Consider the following 20,292-nt stretch of genomic DNA (forward strand, 5'->3'; position numbering starts at 1 on the left):
TGGAGAAGCACTTGGCAGTGCAAGATGTGTGATGGCGAATGCTATAAAAGGAGATTTCCGTAAGGTAACATTGCCGTCACATGGCTAGACTGCTATTAGTACTTAGATCTATTTGTTACACAGCTAACGTTGTATGCATTATACTGGTGTATCAGTAATTTGATATTTTTTTCTTTTTTCTTTGTTTTACATTATTGTAAGGATTCCCCCAGGTCTTGTGCTTCTCAGTGGGTTAAAACAAGCACAAATAATAACCAAAACTGCTTGTGAAGCGAGGGGCTCCCTCAGGGCAGCCGTTTCCACAATGCAAAATTGAAATACCTGGTGAATTAAGACAATTCCAAAAATATTCCAGGAGTAGCGTTACAATAGTAAATAATTCTCCTGGGCTATCTGGGGGAAATGTTGCATTTTCCCTGTGTTTCACAACTGGAGACCTCCCCTTGCCGCCCACTCCTTGAGAGGGCATCTCAATGATAGTGGCTGTTGTGTGAGCGTTGTCAGCAGTGTTGTTGTGCTGTATCAGTATTGCAGCGAAAAATCTTGCATTGCGGCTGATTCTGAGACAGAGCAAAGCTTTTTGTGCTGCACCTTTTCTGTCAGGAGAGAAGCTTGCTTGATTTGCTGCTCGCTGAGCTATACCTGTTAAGTTAGGGTTGCTTAACTTTCGTAAGTGCGCCCCAAGTTTCATACCTGGTCTGTGAGATGGGGAAGCTTGCAGTATTGATGTGTAGTGTAAACCTTTGCTCTCAGGTAGAGAATCTTGACTGTGGATGCTCGAGTTATAACTGGCTTGTAATGGAGGAAACGTACACTGTTGCTACCAGTGGTGTGTGTGTTTGTCAGATCTATTTCCAGTTCCTCTTACTGCTGTCACCCGTCATTCATGTTCATGTAGCGCCAAGAATGCACTCCTGGTTATTTGTGATATTGAGTTGCTGTGGAGGAGCAGAACTGGACTACAGCTGATCTGTCCCTTCCTGACAGTAGCTACTCACACATGGACCTTGGAATCCTGAGAGCTTTACCTTGTGCTAATAGGTACATTTAAATAATCTGAACAGATACATTCACCATCCCATCTCACCAAATCGAGCTGTTTTATCACGTCTCCGAAATGCTATTAATGGTGTCAAAATCTACCTGATGACTAGATATAACTGTGAACTGGTGCCTAGCCTTGAAATTCTCCTTCGTCCAGACTTGATGCTTCAGTCAACATCACTTTCTATTCTGTGAATTGTACTTTCGCTATACATGTTAAGTGGTTGGGCTGTTGGGCCTACACCACAACAAACTATGGGCTCTTGTAAAAAACACAGACTGGGCATTTGGCATTTCCGTGAACACATATACCCAATACTGTAAGTGGACAGCAAGCCCCTAAAGACGCCCTGGCATATTCCTTAAAGGTAAGGCAACGCTCCCAAATGTAATGTGTCTGAAATTGGCCACAGATAAGTGAAATATTTTCAGATTATCAATTTACATTGCTCCTCAATGGGTTTGATTGGCTCTCCATCTACTGAGCCCTCCATCCTCCATCCTCAGGTTCCCCCATGCGTGGATGCCCATCTTCAATACGGGAGGAAGATTTTCAGCTTTAAAAACCAGATGCAGTGCAGAGACAATCCTGTGTCCGTGTAAGATAATTACAAACCTTGCTTGTCGCACTGTACAATTTAAATTTGCACTCTACTAACCATTGAACAATTTTAATTTAGTTAGATGTGGAGCATTTTAATGTATTTTAAGTCCACACTTACACAATTACTTTATAAACCACATTGCTGTCCCAAATTTGCTTTAAATGCACCTTTTGCCTACTTTTTTTCCCAAAATTGTCCCGGAGGGGACGAACTCCGTGAACCCTTCTTATGACGGTCGGCCTCGCTTGCTACCCTCGATTGCCATAGGGCACCCAGCCCAATTTTTACGCCCTACCACTTTCAAAAGTCACCAGCCGCCACTGGTGGTGATACATATATAAAAGAAACACTACTTTGGCCGAACAATGAGAAATGATCCTACTCCTCCTCCCCCAATCGAGATAAAAAAGCAAAGTCCTTTAGCACAGCCACCCACACACATAATATAGCTTCCTATCTCAAACTCATTTTACTTTGGCTCACACAAACAATTCTACTGCTAACCACACACAAACAAGTGCCAACAAATAGTGCCTCCGCGTGTTAAGAGGATGGCCTTCGCAAATGTGGCACTTTAGTTGTTTTTAACCTCCTACCCCACCCCGCCCTCTTGACTCCTCCCACCCCGGCGTCATCGCCTATTTAGACGGGCCTCATGCGTCTGCGCAGCGGACGTGCGCAGCGGGCGCGACGGAGGTGCGCCGGAGTCGCACCAGAGTCAAGCCCGTCTGCGCCCGTCCGCGCCAGGACGGGCACAGCGGGCACAGGGCTCAGTCCCGATGCCCCAAACGGTGTCACGTACTCCCGATTTGCTTTACTACGGCTGCGGGGACCCCCTTGTACTTCTCACCTTGTATTTAATTGTCACAATGCTCCAACCTCTTGTCCCTCTTGTAATATTGTACTGGACTCCTATCCCTCGCGGTTAGACTCTATGTCTTCCTCCTTTTGGAACCCTGCCCTCCCGTGCAGTTCTCCCCCTCCCAAATTATCCAACTCCGGCCCCTTTTTCAAATTTATTAGCAGTAACTGTCGTTCTCTCGTAAAACATAAAAGAGACATTTTCGATCTTTTACAGACTGTTAGTCCAGCTGCCATGTTTCTGACGGAAACATGGCTAAATGATAGCTCTGGCCCTGACATCGCCATGGCTCTCCCCAATGATTACACCTACGTTGGGCGAAACCGGCCTCTTAAAGAGGGTGGGGGAATTGCCATCATTTTTAGGAGAGAATTCTCCTGTAAATGGGAAGACCTTGAGTTCCCCAATTGTGAAGCTGGTCTATTTAAGCTATCACTTACCCCACATTTCACTCTGACCGGCACATTGATCTACCGCCCCCCTGGCGCAGCGAGTATCTGGGCTTCCTCCCTCCCAGATCTTGTTGCTCCACTTTTGGCCCAATCCAATAATTTTATGGTCATTGGAGACCTTAACATTCATTTCAACTCTGCTTCGTGTGCCATTTCCACACGTCTTTTACAGGATCTGGCAGCTTTAGATCTTCAGCTCCACAACTCTGACCCTACTCATAAGGCCGGCAACCTTTTAGATCCCATCATTTCCAACCTTTCGACCATTTCGTATCAATCCTCATTACAGGTCCCATGGTCGGATCATTTTATTGTAAATTTCTCTATCGAAATGGCCTCTTCTAACCCCCTCTTGCCCACTCATCCCCTTAAAGACAGCAGGAATTGGAAACGCCTAGATGCAGACAAACTCAATCTGTGTCTTTCTAATTCCAAGCCCCCCCTGTCTTTGAATCTGTCTACAGAGGAACTTCCTTCTATCAAACGCTGGTTGACTAATGCTTTGGACTCTTGTCTCCCTATGCAAAAGAACAAACGACATATTCTTCATCCACCGGCTCCCTGGTTTACTGACGCTCTCCGCTTAGAAAAATCTAAATGCAAAAAACTGGAGCGCATATGGCGCTCCAATTATGATGCAGGTCAGAAAGCAGAATATAAGGCCGCTCTTAAAGTCTACCATATGTCATGTGCTAGTGCGAGAGCTTCCTTTGCGAATACTACGCTTCTTACAGCACAGAACAGACCCCAGGCTCTGTTCAAAATCGTGAAGGAGCTGTCAGGGGCTTCTGCTGCACCCAAGGCCCCCATTCTTGACACCCTCCAGTGTGAAGCTTTGGCCAACTTCTTCGTCGAAAAGATCGAGAAGATCTATGATACTTTTGACTCCTCTTCCGGTGTGTCCACTCATGTTGTCTTATCTGTAGATACCCCCCCAGTTGCTACGTCCTTCTGTAGTACCCCCATGCCTCCCAAACTTCTTGCCTGGGATCCCATTTCCCTTCCGCTTTTAAAAAAGTATTTACAGGATATAAAATCTGGGTCTCCGCTCGACCCTATGCCCCCTCAAATCTTGAGTTTTTTGGATCCCTCCCTACTCCTTATTATTTTGAAAGTCTTGAACGCCTCCCTTTCTGAAGCGATCGTGCCCGACGAATGGAAGCACGCTATGGTGGTCCCACTATTAAAAAAGACCAACTTAGACCCTAACAACCCCTCTAACTTCCGCCCCATTTCGTTGCTTTCATGTTTCTCTAAAATTTTGGAGAAACATGTCAATTCTCTGCTTAATCTTCACGTGGAGTCTTCTAACTTTCTTCATGGTTCACAATCCGGGTTCAGGGCTGGCTTCTCGACTGAGACCACTCTCCTTGGTGTGTCGGAATCCATCAGACAGAAAGTGGACAACGGGGAGACGGTGGCACTCATTTTGCTTGACTTGAGTGCCGCATTCGACACCGTCTCCCATTCCATCTTGTTGTCCACCCTGAGAGAGGTGGGTGTCGATGGTGCTGCCCTGGCCTGGATCTCTAACTTTTTATCTAATCGCACGTTTCAAGTCTTTTCTTCTACTTCCATCTCTTCTATCTTTCCCTCTAAGCACGGTGTCCCTCAGGGATCTATTCTTAGTCCTCTCTTTTTCAATTTATATGTGAGACCCCTTGCTTTTTTGGCGGAACAGGCAGGTCTCTCTATTTACTCTTACGCTGATGACACTCGTCATCTATTCTCTCTCAACCAATAAACATCTCCCTTTCTCTTCTCTCCAAACTGGACTAAAGCAGATTGCGGCATGGAGTTGGAGCATAAATTAAAGCTAAACGGGGAGAAAACAGAACTGCTCCTGTTTGGCTCCGACACCTCGCTCTGGGGCCCACATCATTGGCCACCGGAGATGGGCCCGCCTCCAATTCCAACTTCGTCTGCCCGTAACCTCGGGGTCCTCCTGGACAATCAATTGTCTTTCAGGCAGCATGTCGTGAAAGTCTCTGTCACCTGTACTACCATCATCAGGTGGCTTAGGAAAATCTCATGGATGCTGCCGGCTGACACCTTGAAATCTGTAGTCCAGGCTCTTGTCATCTCACGCCTGGACTACGGCAACATCTTACTTCTAGGTGCCTGTAAGGGGGTCACTAAGAAGTACCAGGTAGTACAAAATATGGCAGTCCGCCTGATTTGCAATCTACCTGCCAGATCCTCAGCCTCTTCCCACCTACGTGACCTACATTGGCTACGGATTGAGAGCAGGGTTAAATTCAAGGCGTTATGTTTTATACATAAAATCCTGACAGGAAAAGCCCCGCCCTATCTATCTGCTTTGGTGCAGCAATATCTTCCACCTCGTACACTTAGGTCCTCCACCCAGAATAAGCTCAGGATCCCACGCATCAAGAGAGCAAAAATGGGTGGTCGCTCTTTTGCTCTGCTGGCGCCCTCTCTTTGGAATTCTCTACCCCCCTCTTTACGTTCTGAAATGTGCCTCCTTACCTTCCGTAAGGGAATCAAAACCTGGCTTTTTAATTTGTAAGTTCACTGATCTCCTTCCCTTCTCATCTTTAATATTGTTTCACACCTATAGCGCCGGGAAACCCACGGGTAGCTGTGCGCTCAAGAAATTCAATAATAATAATAATAATAAATCCGCACCAAAGGTCAGTGGCATGGAAAATGTGCCTGCATTCCTCTTTGCTACCGCCCAGCTGCGGAGAAAAATGACCTCTTTTGCTTAAGGCTCCTCTTTACTGACAGCGATATTCTTTACATTACATCATGAAGGAGCTGAAAGGGGAACAGGGACAAGGGGTGCCCTCCACTCGAATAATCAAATACAAGAAAATCCCTTTCCCAGCACACACTGTTGTACTCTGTATAAACACCCTTTATCGCATGCCTTTGCTACGGGGGTGTCTGAGATCAGCCTACTTCTAGTTCACACAAGGAACTAAAAATCTCCAACTGAAAGCGGCAATTGCTATGAGAAATAGGAGATATCTCACATAAGCAAAATTGGGTTGTTGGATGTTGATTCAAGCAACACAGGCTTCTGGTCATAGACGAGCTCCTATGTATCCCGGGAGGGGAGGGAGGCCGACTTTGAAACTGCGAAACCAGGTTCAAGTCTGGCCAGAGGCTCAAACATCCTGTGATTCTGTGCAAATCACTTATTCCCTCTGTGCCCAAAAACGAATGAAATGCAACTGGTACTCATGTAAAGTGCTCTGATACCTTTAGGTGAGTTTGCGCTATACAAAACTTCAAAAAGAAAGATAAAGGTCCTATGGCTAAGACAAAAGTCCACCATGAACCCCACCGTGTGCTCAAAAGTCAACTTAAAAGCTGTTAAAAAGTGCATGAGCCAGCTGCTGCCTTCGGTCACAACTATTATTGTGTGATCACTTAAAGAATGGGTCGGCAACGTGGATCTAAAAAAAAAGATTTTTTCCACTTTATTATAGATTAGCAGCCAGATTCATCATCATGCGAGTCTGTAATAGCGAATAATAAGGAATCGCTATTACGGACTCGCAAAACGGGATTCATGTAGGAATCGCAATATTTATTGCGATTCCTACAGCTACCTTATTTGCGATTAGCTAATTGCTAATCGCAAATAAGGAATAACTCCCCATTCATTCCTATGGGCCTAAAGGCCCATAGGAATGAATGGGAAGACATATCAATGTGCGAATCGCTATTAGCGATTCGCATTTCGATTTTGCGATTTCAAGGGTGCAGGGGTGTCCAATGGACACCCTGTTGCACCCCTGAAATGACATTAGATGCTGGTGTTACGCACCCACATGTCCTTGGGACATGTGTGTGTGTAACATACAACTTAGAAAAATGCACTTAAGTGCATTTTTCTAAGTTTCCCCTATTTACCACGAGGTTTGACTTCGCGGTAAATAGCGGCCCAAATTTGCGAATTCGCCATTTTTAAATGTTTCATGAATTGCATTTAAGGAATCTCAAATAGAGATTCCTTAAATGCAATTCCTCGCAAATTTGCGAATTCTATATTTGCGATTTTTGCATTTGGGATGATGAATCCCAAATGCAAAAATTGCGCTCGCAAAGGGCCAGATTCTCAGAATCTGGCCCTTTGCGAGCCGATTTCACTTTGATGAATCTAGCTGTAAGAGTGTTGTTGCTTACTTCCCATGTCCTAGTAAAGGTACTGAAAACAAGCCAGTAAACTACAGACCTTAGCTATAAGACAATTGTCAGTCTGGGTTAAGTCTCAGAAAAACAATTGTTTTTATTGATTGCGCATCAAGGGAAATATGTTTGAAAAACTGATAAATGTTTGGACATTTTTAACTGGTTGTCATTTCGGACATCCCAAACCATCCTACTCTGCATGTTGCCAAACTGTAAAAAGTGCCAGGAGTAATTTTACTTCATTGCACAGTATTTGAATGAGTCATTGGATGGGTTTTCATAGGTATGTCGATGACAGAGAGAAGTATGATCAACAATCATGGGCCCCGCAAGCCAACATGGGCACAAAAAAGGGATCTGTCATTCTAATTTAAATGTGAGTAACAATGTGAATGATCTGCAATATAGTAGTGGCGAAGAGTGGACTGAAAAAGGGATAGAAGTGGAGCTTCTATTAAAAATCTAAACTATGCAAAATTCTTGACCTCTATCTTTACCCATGTCCACAATGAAAACATGATGTTCTTCAAAACCTATTTAGGAGTTACTTCAGAGTGTTGTACAGTTCAAGCACCAAGGCTTGCACTATGATAAAGTAGTATAATTGTCAGAGCTGCCACACCCCCTTCCTGATATTCCTCACTCCACACCACTAATTATGGCCGTAGCCTGGTCATAGATCTGCCAAATACCTCAGAATTTAGGGCGTCCCGAAGCACAGATATTTGGGTCATGATGTCAAGGTTGGGTTGAACTCTCCACACAAATTTGTGTTTTGAACTTACAGGGATCTGGTTTCTTGATTTATTTAGTCTTGTGAAGAACTTTGGGAAAATACAAGGCAATATAGCTGACTGAAGGTTCCTGGTTGGGATGTAATGGCAGTGACATTATGCATAAACTCTGGACCTTTCTTCCAATGAGCGTTAAGTATACTACAAAGAACTTTAAACTTGATTCACTCTTCTACTGCTAGTCAAGGACGTTTTTTCACTGAATGATCGGTATACCTCATTACCATAGTCCAGATGTGCCAATACCAAAGATCTCACCAGTTCCATAACATGAACAGAGAGAAGTGAGAGGGCCTTTTATAGCATGGGCAATTGTTAAATGACACCCTTGATCACTAAGTTAATTTAGGTTAAAAAAAACACACGTAGATATCAAACGGAACCCTCAATGTTTTGCCTTAGTGATTGTGGGAGGTAGATTTTAAAATCGAGCAGTTAATCAAAGGGTATGGACTTCTGGTCTATGCCACTAAACACAAGGATCTCAGTTGTGCTCAATTTGAGTAAAGGACATGTTCCTGCTTTGAGCAGTAAGTGTGGCCAATGCAATTCTTGATTTTATTATGGATTATTGCTAGTCATTCAATCAAATGAGTATTTGGGTGTCATTAGTATCCCTTGCTGTACTGGGACCAGAGCTACGGGATGTATGTTAAAGTAACAGCAAGATTGTAGAGAATTATTGTACACACTACAATCAGGTGATGTTAAAGATCCAATTAGTAATTGTTAGCTACAGTCGCAGAGAAAGGAGAAGATACTATCTAGAGCTATAACGTTCTTGGTGCGACTTCAATAGTATTGTCAAATCAATCCTGGGAAAGGAGAAGCTACAATCTAGAGCTATCACGGTCTTGAAACCACTTCTTTATTATTGTAGTATCAATCGTGTATCCTTTCTCGAGAGGCTGAGTAGTATTACATCACAGTGGCAATCTTAATCCATTAAAGTAAGGATTTCCTCTGTAAATATTAGCAATGCAGCTTCACTGCTTCTTGAGCATTTGAACCATGGCTGGCGTTCTGGCAGAAGGGGGCTTTGTTCTGCGTAATTGGTTTGTATTTGTCTCACTAATATTTCAAGGATTTTGCTTGCGAAAGGCATCTTGGTGACAGTATGGTAACTGGCCAAAAAACAGGTGTTCAAGCTTTTACCAGGGCTGTGATCTCTGTTGAAAAATGCTGGAAATGTATGCCCTGGACTACTGAAAAGTGCTGTGATTCCCTACTAAGAACAATAACAGTAATTACTTTAGTTGTTCCGGAACTGAGCCATTTAGGAATTGGGCTTCTATCAGAAGAAAGGACTAGGACAATAGTTGTGATTAATTGTTTCATGCAGGCCCTAGAGCAAGGGTCTGAGGGCATGTTTCAGGCTGTGATAGTTAATGTCAATTAAAAGGAGCAGGTTTTACCTCTCACTCTTTAAACAGAGCCTGGTGCACAGCACCATCAATTTAATCTGCGCCGAATTAACTACAGAAATGAAATACTAAACATGAATGTTTTGAATATTTATCATCTATTGAAGTTTACAAAAAAATCATCTTTCAGTGGATGGTGTTTAGCTTTCTGAGCTCCCCAACTGTATGTTTTACCCATCTAGCTAGAAATGGAGAAAATAATATTTTCACTATAGTAGAAATAGCTAAACATTATGTTGCCAATGTATGAGTGCCTGATAGGTCTAAAGCACTCTAGAACTGCAGAAGTCAATCAATTATTGTGATGTAGGGGTTAAGTTTCCATATAGGATGGCGTTGATACACCTTCTTGTAGTGCTGAGCAACCACAATCCTGGTTTGGTCTATGAGCACCAACCCAGCATCTTTATGATCATCCGGTAATGTCTTCAAAAACATATAAATTGCTGGGCATTAACAAGGTGTGAATTGCAGAGGAAGAAATAGAGCTTCAATGCAAAACAACACTCGTCTGTCATCAACCAACACTCATATGTCATTACCCACGTCCTTGGTGAGCGTGGCTAACTTCCAAGCTAGAAGCAATGGGTTCTAATTTCCCAGGGCTGTTCTTCGTTTCCAATTGTTCCTTCGGACAGGATTTATGGGCAGTAATGTCACTTTTGCAGGGAGTAAAGCATTCACCACAGAGGATATATTACTACTGGTGGTTAGTCAACTGAGTCGATTTTACTGCTGCACAGAATTCTCCCAATTAAAACAAATTGAAAGTAAACTCAGGTGGGAATGACCAGATATATCAAGAAGCATTTCTTACTGGCCTTTCTGTAATGAGGCCCCTGATGTCTTCTGCCTGCACCTGCAAAGACTATCGGTTTATGGAACTCGGTCTTTGAATGATTGAAATTTGAAGGGTACATGCTTGGACAATATTGACTGACAAGTGTTAAGAGGATCTTCTAAATGTGCAAAGCAAACTGTTCTGTTGAACCTAAGGCAATGGTCAATACATGCCCAGAGATAAAGTCTATCAAACGCTACAATTTTCCTCCACTCCACTACTAGAATGTAAATGATGAAGGGATAGAACTGAGCTCTGTCACTTTGTCTCCTAACTATCACAAGAAGGACCGTCCATGGGATGGAACATTTAAGGATTTGGGACATTATTCACTAAGACGTCGCAGTGGGGTTGCGCCACTTTTGTGTCAGAGCCGCAACACAAAATCCATGTTGGTATTTAGCAAGCCACACAAATGAAGATTTGTGTGGCTTTGCATAGGATTTTATCTCAAAAGTAACACTACTTATGGCAATAACAGTAATTGTTTGAGTGGTTCAAGGACTGAGCCTACTAGGACTGAGGCTTCAATCAGATATGAGGTCTAGGACAATAGTTGTGAGTTATTGTTTCATGCAGGCTCTAGAGCAAGATTCTGAAGGCATGTTTCAGGCTTTGATGTTTAATGTCAATTAAAGGGACCAGGTTTTACCTATCACTCTTTAAAAGGTTGTAGAATGTTGCCTAAAAGTTTACAAATGGGCAAGCTTACCACAAGCCTTGAGCTACTGTTGAAGCAAAAATAGTATTACTGTGACAGACAATTCATTGGTCTACCAAGATACTACATAAAATGTGAAAAAGTCACTAAATTCAGGAAATAGGATTCCGTATGCGTGCATGCAGAAGCAACGCATTTGGTTACCAGAATTAGAAAACGTACAGTTTAAAACAGAGCTTTATGCACAGCACCATCAGTTAATCTTCACTGAATTAACTACAGAAATGAAGTACTAAACATAAGTGATTTGAGTATTTACCATCTATTGAAGCTTACAAAAATCATCTTTCGGTGGGTGGTGTTTAGCTTTCTGTGCCCCCAATTGGATGTTTCTACCCCTCTAGCTAGAAATGGAGAAAATTATTTTTTAACTATAGGAGAAACAGCTAAACATTATTTTGCCAATGTATGGGTGCCCAATAGGTCTAAAGCCCTATAGAACTGAAGAAGTCAATCAATTATTGTGATGCAGGGCTTAGGTTTCCGTATAACAGGGCCCTGCCTTGCGAACAATTGACAAACCTTCTTGTAGCTCTGAGTAACCACTCTCCTGGTTTGGTCCACGAGCACCAACCCAGCACCCGCTAATGTCTTAAAAAGCCACTGTTAATGATGAGACTACAGTCATTATTTCTGCTATCCATCGAAGGTCTTGCCATTGAACCTTCCTTCCCTAAAAGGCAGGGCACACACAAGTGAGGCAAATTCCCTGCATATGGAGGCCAATGTATCCTCAAATCAGGAGAAATACTGCCAGTGGTAAATGACAGTTCTGCAGAGAATACATTTTTATAAGGTGGTAATCCCCGCAATAATGAATTTATGCATAGCTGCCAGCAGTAAATCCTGACGGAACCAGGATTTTATGCTACTGCCATGATTTCGAGCAGTGACACAGATGCGAGCAGAATAGGCATTTGCCACTGTTGGGAGAAATAAACATTGCTGTGCAGAAACAAGAAGTGAATTACGGAGGAAGAAATAGTGCTTCAATGGAGAACGCTAATCTGTCATCACCCAACGCTCATATGTCATTACCCACGTGCTTGGTGACCAAGCACAACTTACAAGTTAGTAGCAATGTGTTCTACTTTCTCAGAGCTGATCTTCGGTTCCAATTGTTCATTAGAACAGGATTTATTGGGCAGTAATGTCACTTTTGCAGGGCGTTAAGCATTCACCACAGAGGATATATTACCCAGGGGCGGTGGGTGACATTTGAAAGTGGTGGGGCACAAGTGATTTGCATACAGCACCGTAGCGAGCGAGCCCGAACCCCAAAAGGGGGGTTTGGGGGGATAACCCCCCCACGAAAAATTTGAAAAAAAAGAAGAAAAATCGTGCATTTTCATGCAAATTGGAGAAAGCAGGAAGGTTAATAAAGCAATTGTGAAAGTGCAGTTATTACATTAATAGATGGCATAACATAGGTAGCTGCTTATTCAGTATAACCACAGAGCTTCATACATTCCGTCCTATTACGCTCAGGTGCTGAATTCAGACTATAAGACTTTCATGGAAATCTCAGCTCTAAGAGTAGAAGAAGTTGCACAGCAGTTGGGAAACAGCCTTCACAAAGCATTGGGAACCACAGCCCACACAGCTCTCACAGCCCACACAGCTCTCTCAGCCCACACAGCTCTCTCAGCCCACACAGCTCTCTCAGCCCACACAGCTCTCTCAGCCCACACAGCTCTCTCAGCCCACACAGCTCTCTCAGCCCACACTGCTCTCTCAGCCCGCACTGCTCTCTCAGCCCGCACTGCTCTCTCAGCCCGCACAGCTCTCACAGCCCGCACAGCTCTCACAGCCCGCACAGCTCTCACAGCCCGCACAGCTCTCACAGCCCGCACAGCTCTCACAGCCCACAGCTCTCACAGCCCACACAGCCCACATAGCCCACACAGCCCTCACAGCCCACACAGCCCTCACAGCCCACACAGGCCTCACAGCCCACACAGCCCTCACAGCCCTCACAGCCCACACTGCTCTCACAGCCCTCACAGCCCACACAGCCCTCACAGCCCACACTGCCCTCACAGCCCACACTGCCCTCACAGCTCTCACAGCCCTCTCAGCCCTCTCAGCCCACACAGCCCACACAGCCCACACAGCTCTCTCAGCCCACACAGCTCTCTCAGCCCACACAGCTCTCTCAGCCCACACAGCTCTCACAGCTCTCACAGCCCACACAGCTCTCACAGCCCACACAGCTCTCAGCCCACACAGCTCTCAGCCCACACAGCTCTCACAGCCTACTGCTCTCACAACCCACAGCTCTCACAGCCCACACAGCCCACACAGCCCTCACAGCCCTCACAGCCCTCACAGCCCACACAGCCCTCACAGCTCTCACAGCTCTCACAGCCCACACAGCCCACACAGCCCTCACAGCCCTCACAGCTCTCACAGCCCACACTGCTCTCACAGCCCACACTGCTCTCACAGCCCACACTGCTCTCACAGCCCACACTGCTCTCACAGCCCACACAGCCCTCTCAGCCCACACAGCTCACACTGCCCACACTGCCCTCACAGCTCTCACAGCTCTCACAGCCCACACTGCTCTCACAGCCCACACTGCTCTCTCAGCCCACACAGCTCTCTCAGCCCACACAGCTCTCTCAGCCCACACAGCTCTCTCAGCCCACACAGAATTACGGAGGAAGAAATAGTGCTTCAATGGAGAACGCTAATCTGTCATCACCCAACGCTCATATGTCATTACCCACGTGCTTGGTGACCAAGCACAACTTACAAGTTAGTAGCAATGTGTTCTACTTTCTCAGAGCTGATCTTCGGTTCCAATTGTTCATTAGAACAGGATTTATTGGGCAGTAATGTCACTTTTGCAGGGCGTTAAGCATTCACCACAGAGGATATATTACCCAGGGGCGGTGGGTGACATTTGAAAGTGGTGGGGCGCAAGTGATTTGCATACAGCACCGTAGCGAGCGAGCCCGAACCCCAAAAGGGGGGTTTGGGGGGATAACCCCCCCACGAAAAATTTGAAAAAAAAGAAGAAAAATCGTGCATTTTCATGCAAATTGGAGAAAGCAGGAAGGTTAATAAAGCAATTGTGAAAGTGCAGTTATTACATTAATAGATGGCATAACATAGGTAGCTGCTTATTCAGTATAACCACAGAGCTTCATACATTCCGTCCTATTACGCTCAGGTGCTGAATTCAGACTATAAGACTTTCATGGAAATCTCAGCTCTAAGAGTAGAAGAAGTTGCACAGCAGTTGGGAAACAGCCTTCACAAAGCATTGGGAACCACAGCCCACACAGCTCTCACAGCCCACACAGCTCTCTCAGCCCACACAGCTCTCTCAGCCCACACAGCTCTCTCAGCCCACACAGCTCTCTCAGCCCACACAGCTCTCTCAGCCCGCACAGCTCTCTCAGCCCGCACAGCTCTCTCAGCCCGCACTGCTCTCTCAGCCCGCACTGCTCTCTCAGCCCGCACTGCTCTCTCAGCCCGCACAGCTCTCACAGCCCGCACAGCTCTCACAGCCCGCACAGCTCTCACAGCCCGCACAGCTCTCACAGCCCGCACAGCTCTCACAGCCCACAGCCCACACAGCCCTCACAGCCCACACAGCCCTCACAGCCCACACAGCCCTCACAGCCCACACAGCCCTCACAGCCCTCACAGCCCACACTGCTCTCACAGCCCTCACAGCCCACACTGCCCTCACAGCCCACACTGCCCTCACAGCTCTCACAGCCCTCTCAGCCCACACAGCCCACACAGCCCACACAGCTCTCTCAGCCCACACAGCTCTCTCAGCCCACACAGCTCTCTCAGCCCACACAGCTCTCACAGCTCTCACAGCCCACACAGCTCTCACAGCCCACACAGCTCTCAGCCCACACAGCTCTCAGCCCACACAGCTCTCACAGCCTACTGCTCTCACAACCCACAGCTCTCACAGCCCACACAGCCCACACAGCCCTCACAGCCCTCACAGCCCACACAGCCCTCACAGCTCTCACAGCTCTCTCAGCCCACACAGCCCACACAGCCCTCACAGCCCTCACAGCTCTCACAGCCCACACTGCTCTCACAGCCCACACTGCTCTCACAGCCCACACTGCTCTCACAGCCCACACTGCTCTCACAGCCCACACTGCTCTCACAGCCCACACAGCCCTCTCAGCCCACACAGCTCACACTGCCCACACTGCCCTCACAGCTCTCACAGCCCACACTGCTCTCACAGCCCACACAGCTCTCTCAGCCCACACAGCTCTCTCAGCCCACACAGCTCTCTCAGCCCACACAGCTCTCTCATCCCACACAGCTCTCTCAGCCCACACAGCTCTCACAGCCCACACAGCTCTCACAGCCCACACAGCTCTCACAGCCCACACTGCTCTCACAGCCCACACAGCTCTCACAGCCCACACAGCTCTCACAGCCCACACAGCTCTCTCAGCCCACACAGCTCTCTCAGCCCACACAGCTCTCTCAGCCCACACAACTCTCTCAGCCCACACAGCTCTCACAGCCCACACAGCTCTCACAGCCCACACAGCTCTCTCAGCCCACACAGCTCTCTCAGCCCACACAGCTCTCTCAGCCCACACAGCTCTCTCAGCCCACACAGCTCTCACAGCCCACACAGCTCTCACAGCCCACACAGCTCTCACAGCCCACACAGCTCTCACAGCCCACACAGCTCTCACAGCCCACACATCTCTCACAGCCCACTGCTCTCACAGCCCACATAGCCCACACAGCCCACACAGCCCACACAGCCCACACAGCTCTCACAGCCCACACAGCTCTCACAGCCTACTGCTCTCACAGCCCACTGCTCTCACAGCCCACACTGCTCTCACAGCCCACACAGCTCTCACAGCCCACACAGCCCACATAGCCCACACAGCCCACACAGCCCACACAGCTCACAGCCCACACAGCTCTCACAGCCCACACAGCTCTCACAGCCTACTGCTCTCACAGCCCACTGCTCTCACAGCCCACACTGCTCTCACAGCCCACACTGCTCTCACAGCCCACACTGCTCTCACAGCCCACACTGCTCTCACAGCCCACACAGCTCTCACAGCCCACACAGCTCACAGCCCACACAGCTCTCACAGCCCACACAGCTCTCACAGCCCACACAGCTCTCACAGCCCACACAGCCCTCACAGCTCTCACAGCTCTCACAGCCCACACTGCTCTCACAGCCCACACTGCTCTCTCAGCCCACACTGCTCTCTCAGCCCACACAGCTCTCTCAGCCCACACAGCTCTCTCAGCCCACATAGCTCTCTCAGCCCACACAGCCCTCACAGCTGTCTCGATTTTGAATAGAAGTGATTACAGATTACACAGAAAATCATGATGGGGTGCGTTTAAGAGGCGTCTTTTCTCTCATGCCTTTTATGACACCTAACTAAATTAAGGTATTTTAACTGCATTATATCTGATTTGTGATTCACAATCTGGAGGATAATAAAAATAAGTTAACTATAAAGCCTGAGCCCCTTGTAAAGTAAAGGGATGTTTTGTCACACTCAAATGTGTGTATTTTAATACAGAAAGGTATTCATGTATCTATAGTTTTAAATAGTGCGCAACCAGCATATCGACGTGGTTATAAAACAGTTGCAAAATAGAAATTATGCATAGATAAAATACTATATAAATATATCAAAATGACATTGACTCCACATTATCAGGCTAGAACACGTTGAATCATTAATTGCCCATGATATACTTTTATGTTTCGTGGCGGAATTTGGCAAAGCAATGACAATTTTTTCAAAAAACGAGAAACATGACAAAAGTATCGCTAACGCCCCACAAGCTCAATCAACTACACACCTGAAAAACACAGAAACTAAATAATGGGTTCATCTACATAGCGCATTCCAAAAATTCTAAATACTTCTGCGTGCAACAATTACATTGGTCTAAAACATTAATTAAAATGCACGGACCTAGCGAAATTCCCACGTAGTACCTAGCCGTACTATTAATGTAACATTCACTGCTTGAACTTCACAAACCTTACAATTAATTACATAAAAGTGACATCGTATCCGTTTGACAGATTCTGCCGGGATTTACCGAGTGAATCTGACCCGGAAGGAAACACGTCCCCGCCGCCGTTGAAACTCACCGAGCAGAGCGGCTTTTTTTTTTACAAAACACACAAACAACACGGTAAAATAAAGTTAAGTAGGCAGAAAGTGAGTACTTCCCGGAGTGTCTGCACTTACCCTGGGATGTAGTGCGGGTCTGGGGTCATCAGCGTGGGGCTGATCTTGGGGGCAAACTCGGTGGCCATGCTGCTGGATGTGGAACACACATCCACCCCCCACCCAAACACACATCAACCCCCCCACCCAAACACACATCCACCCCTCCACCCCCATCCAAACATACATCCACCCCCCCCAAACACACATCCACCCCCCCTCCCAAACACACATCCACCCCCACTCCCCACATTGCATTTTATTTTCCTTAGGCATGGCAGAGTCAATATATTTCGACACTGGAGTACCTCCTTCACACACTTTCCAGTTATAGTTGACACATATCTGTAAATCAGCAGCGACTAAGAGAAGCAGCCCTTGGTGTCAGCTGGAGATTTCAAAGCTGACTTGTCCAAAACTATTCTGAACTAACCCTTACTAACTTGCACCCCAAGGGGAGTGTCAGTGGGCTGAAAATACCGCTTTCATTTGATCTTAAAATGATTTAGGAGTTTGACTTCTAAGGAGTGAAAGCCAGAATTGTGTAGAATATTAGAGCATGCCTGCGCCTTACACAAAAGTGTCTTTAAGACCGGGTTCTCGCCTTGCACGCCTGTTAAACCACAGTTCCTCGAGGATGCGGCCACAGCTTCAGTGTACCCCCTGATGTCGAGGCATGCCCTGGACCAACAGATGGCCATATCAAACACGGCAGATGAGGACATCCGACTGCCTGAGCGAACCTGTGAGGCTAGTACAGGCTGTGAAGACAGCTCAGACTTTTTAACAGCGTTTCAAAAACCCATCGGCTCCAGACATTAATCACACCTCCGGGCTGTGAAGCGCCAGCGTTGAGGCTGCGCTGAAACCCACCAACCCTAAACAGCAGCCACCACTTAAAGGCGCCTATTTGCAGCGTTTAACACACTAATGCTCTCCATGGCCCTCCTTGGCCCTGGCTCCTGCTCTGCGGCAGCTGCTGCAAGCTTCTCGCCCAACCCTCTCAGATTCCGCTTCCTGTGTCAGAGTTCAGCATGTCATCCACATGGATTTTCCATTTTTTTTATTATTCTTTGATGCCAGGGTTTTTCTCTTGTTTTTAATTGCTCAATTCTACATCAGCCTTGACTTCTACTCGATATACAGGAAGAGTAGAAGGATGAAGATCACAAGATAAGTATTTTGTTCAATAATGAAAACTGATGTGGCACCTGAGTTGTGTGCAAGTCGTGAATTAACGTTTACTTAAAATACATCGATAAGTTTGACTAGAAATAGTAAACTGGGCCTACTAAAACTTTGGCTTTGGCTGGTTGTTATAGCACTGAAAGGTATGACTGATGGGTGCACACAACATGTCACGAAACAAGATAAATGGAGTTTCTCGGTTTCCACATCCTGGTTTGAACACATAGCTGAAGCTCTCTGTGTTCTCATTTTTGCTTAGGCAGCAAACCCATCGCTGGCAGAATGGCTCTGTGAGTTAAATGCTTGTCACTAAGATATGCTGCGGTCCGCATGTAACTGGTTTTAAATCCTGGCAAGCTGACTCTCTTCCATCATTCTGAGATAAACAAACTACATACTGTTAAACTGGGTAATGGTAGCACGGAGTCATATTCCCTTTTATTTATAGCAGAGGCCGCCTAATGTCCATCTCTGTGGTGTGCTGTCACGCCACCCTGTCGCTGCCTTGTTTACGCTGCTGCACTCATTCAAGCTAATTTATGCCGGTAGGACAGCGCCATGATTTGCACGATCGCCGCCGAGACGTGCCGTGGTCTGCATGTCACAAGTTCCAGTACCGTCATAGACGGCCCAGTCTTTCTACACTCAGAGGTGGCTAAATCGTGTACCTTTACATTGACTAATAGTAGCGCCTTTCTTTTACAATGCTTAGAAATGGCAGGAATGCGATATAAAGTGCTACATAAAAACCAAGATATTAATGCGCGAATCATATCTAAAAATCATTGCACTGACTCCGTCTACCATGGTATGTATTATTATTCTCTGCTACACACAGAACGCAAAGGGCTACTTGCAAAGGAAGCTGTGAGTGTAAATATCGCTTTATACCGCATTCTTCCAGAAGGTGTCACCCTGGGGATACTTCAAGAGTACCTGTAATAAAGGCAGGAACGGGAAGCGTAATAGGAAAAAAAACAGTCAAGCTTGTTGCCTCAGCCTTTATATATGACATTTAAATACAAGCACCGCGCGCCAGCCACTGCTTATTAATTATTATTAACTTACCACCAGCTCGAGTGACGGTCTGTCTGACAACGCCGAACTCAGTGTCAGACTCTAGTGCGCAACTACTGGAAACGTCACGGCGCGCACGTCCCCGACGGAGGGGGGCACAAAGACTACTCGCCCTGGCGCCATTTCAAAGGACTGGGCCCAGCAGACACACCCCCTGGTCCCTCTCAGTCAACTTGACTAAGTTGACGCTAAGGCGCATGCGCGGGCAAGTTTCCGCCCGTAATTAAATTGCGCAGCAGAGTCAGTCGACTTGTAACCTAACCCAGCCCCACCCCCTGAGCACTCCCTATTCCATCGGGGCTGTCCCGGTCGGAACCCCCGAAGCGCTGCATTTTATTTAGGTGCTCCGTGCTCTCTCTGTTGCAGCCGCAGGTGCGTCCACCAGGCTTAGTGGGGCTACGCCCCTACGCCCCAATGGACGCACCGCGGCTGATATTACCCCTGGTGGTTAGTCAACTGGGTCAATTTTACCGCTGCACAGAATTCTCCCAATTAAAGCAAATTGTACTTGAACTCAGGTGGCAATTACCAAATATCACAAGAAGCATTCTTACTGGCTTTTCTGTAATGAGATCCCTGATGTCTTCAGCCTGGTTGCACCTGCAAGGACTATCAGTTCATGCAACTCAGTCTTTGAATGATTGAAATTTGAAGGGTACATGCTTGGACAATCTTGCCTGACAAATGTTAAGAGATCTTCTCAATATGGAAAGCACACTGTTATGTTGACACCTAGGTAATGATCAATACATGCCTAGAGATCAACTTGATCCAATGCCACTTTTTCCCCAACTCCACTACTAGAATGTAAATGACTTGGGGGACAGAACCGAGCACTATCACTTTGTATTCCAACTACCACAAGACTGATTGTCCATGAATGGAACATTTAAAGATTC

The 20,292-nt window shown here is 46.5% G+C and overlaps 1 protein-coding gene across 3 annotated transcripts in view; it reads right to left on the reverse strand.

The window, feature by feature from the left end:
- Positions 1-20,292, reverse strand: part of KIAA0319 (KIAA0319 ortholog) — a 587,552-nt gene that overhangs the window by 13,241 nt on the left and 554,019 nt on the right. The gene's annotated exons all lie outside the window — the stretch shown is intronic.

This window comes from Lissotriton helveticus, chromosome 4_1 (genome assembly GCF_964261635.1).
Source record: "Lissotriton helveticus chromosome 4_1, aLisHel1.1, whole genome shotgun sequence".
Taxonomy (NCBI): domain Eukaryota; kingdom Metazoa; phylum Chordata; class Amphibia; order Caudata; family Salamandridae; genus Lissotriton; species Lissotriton helveticus.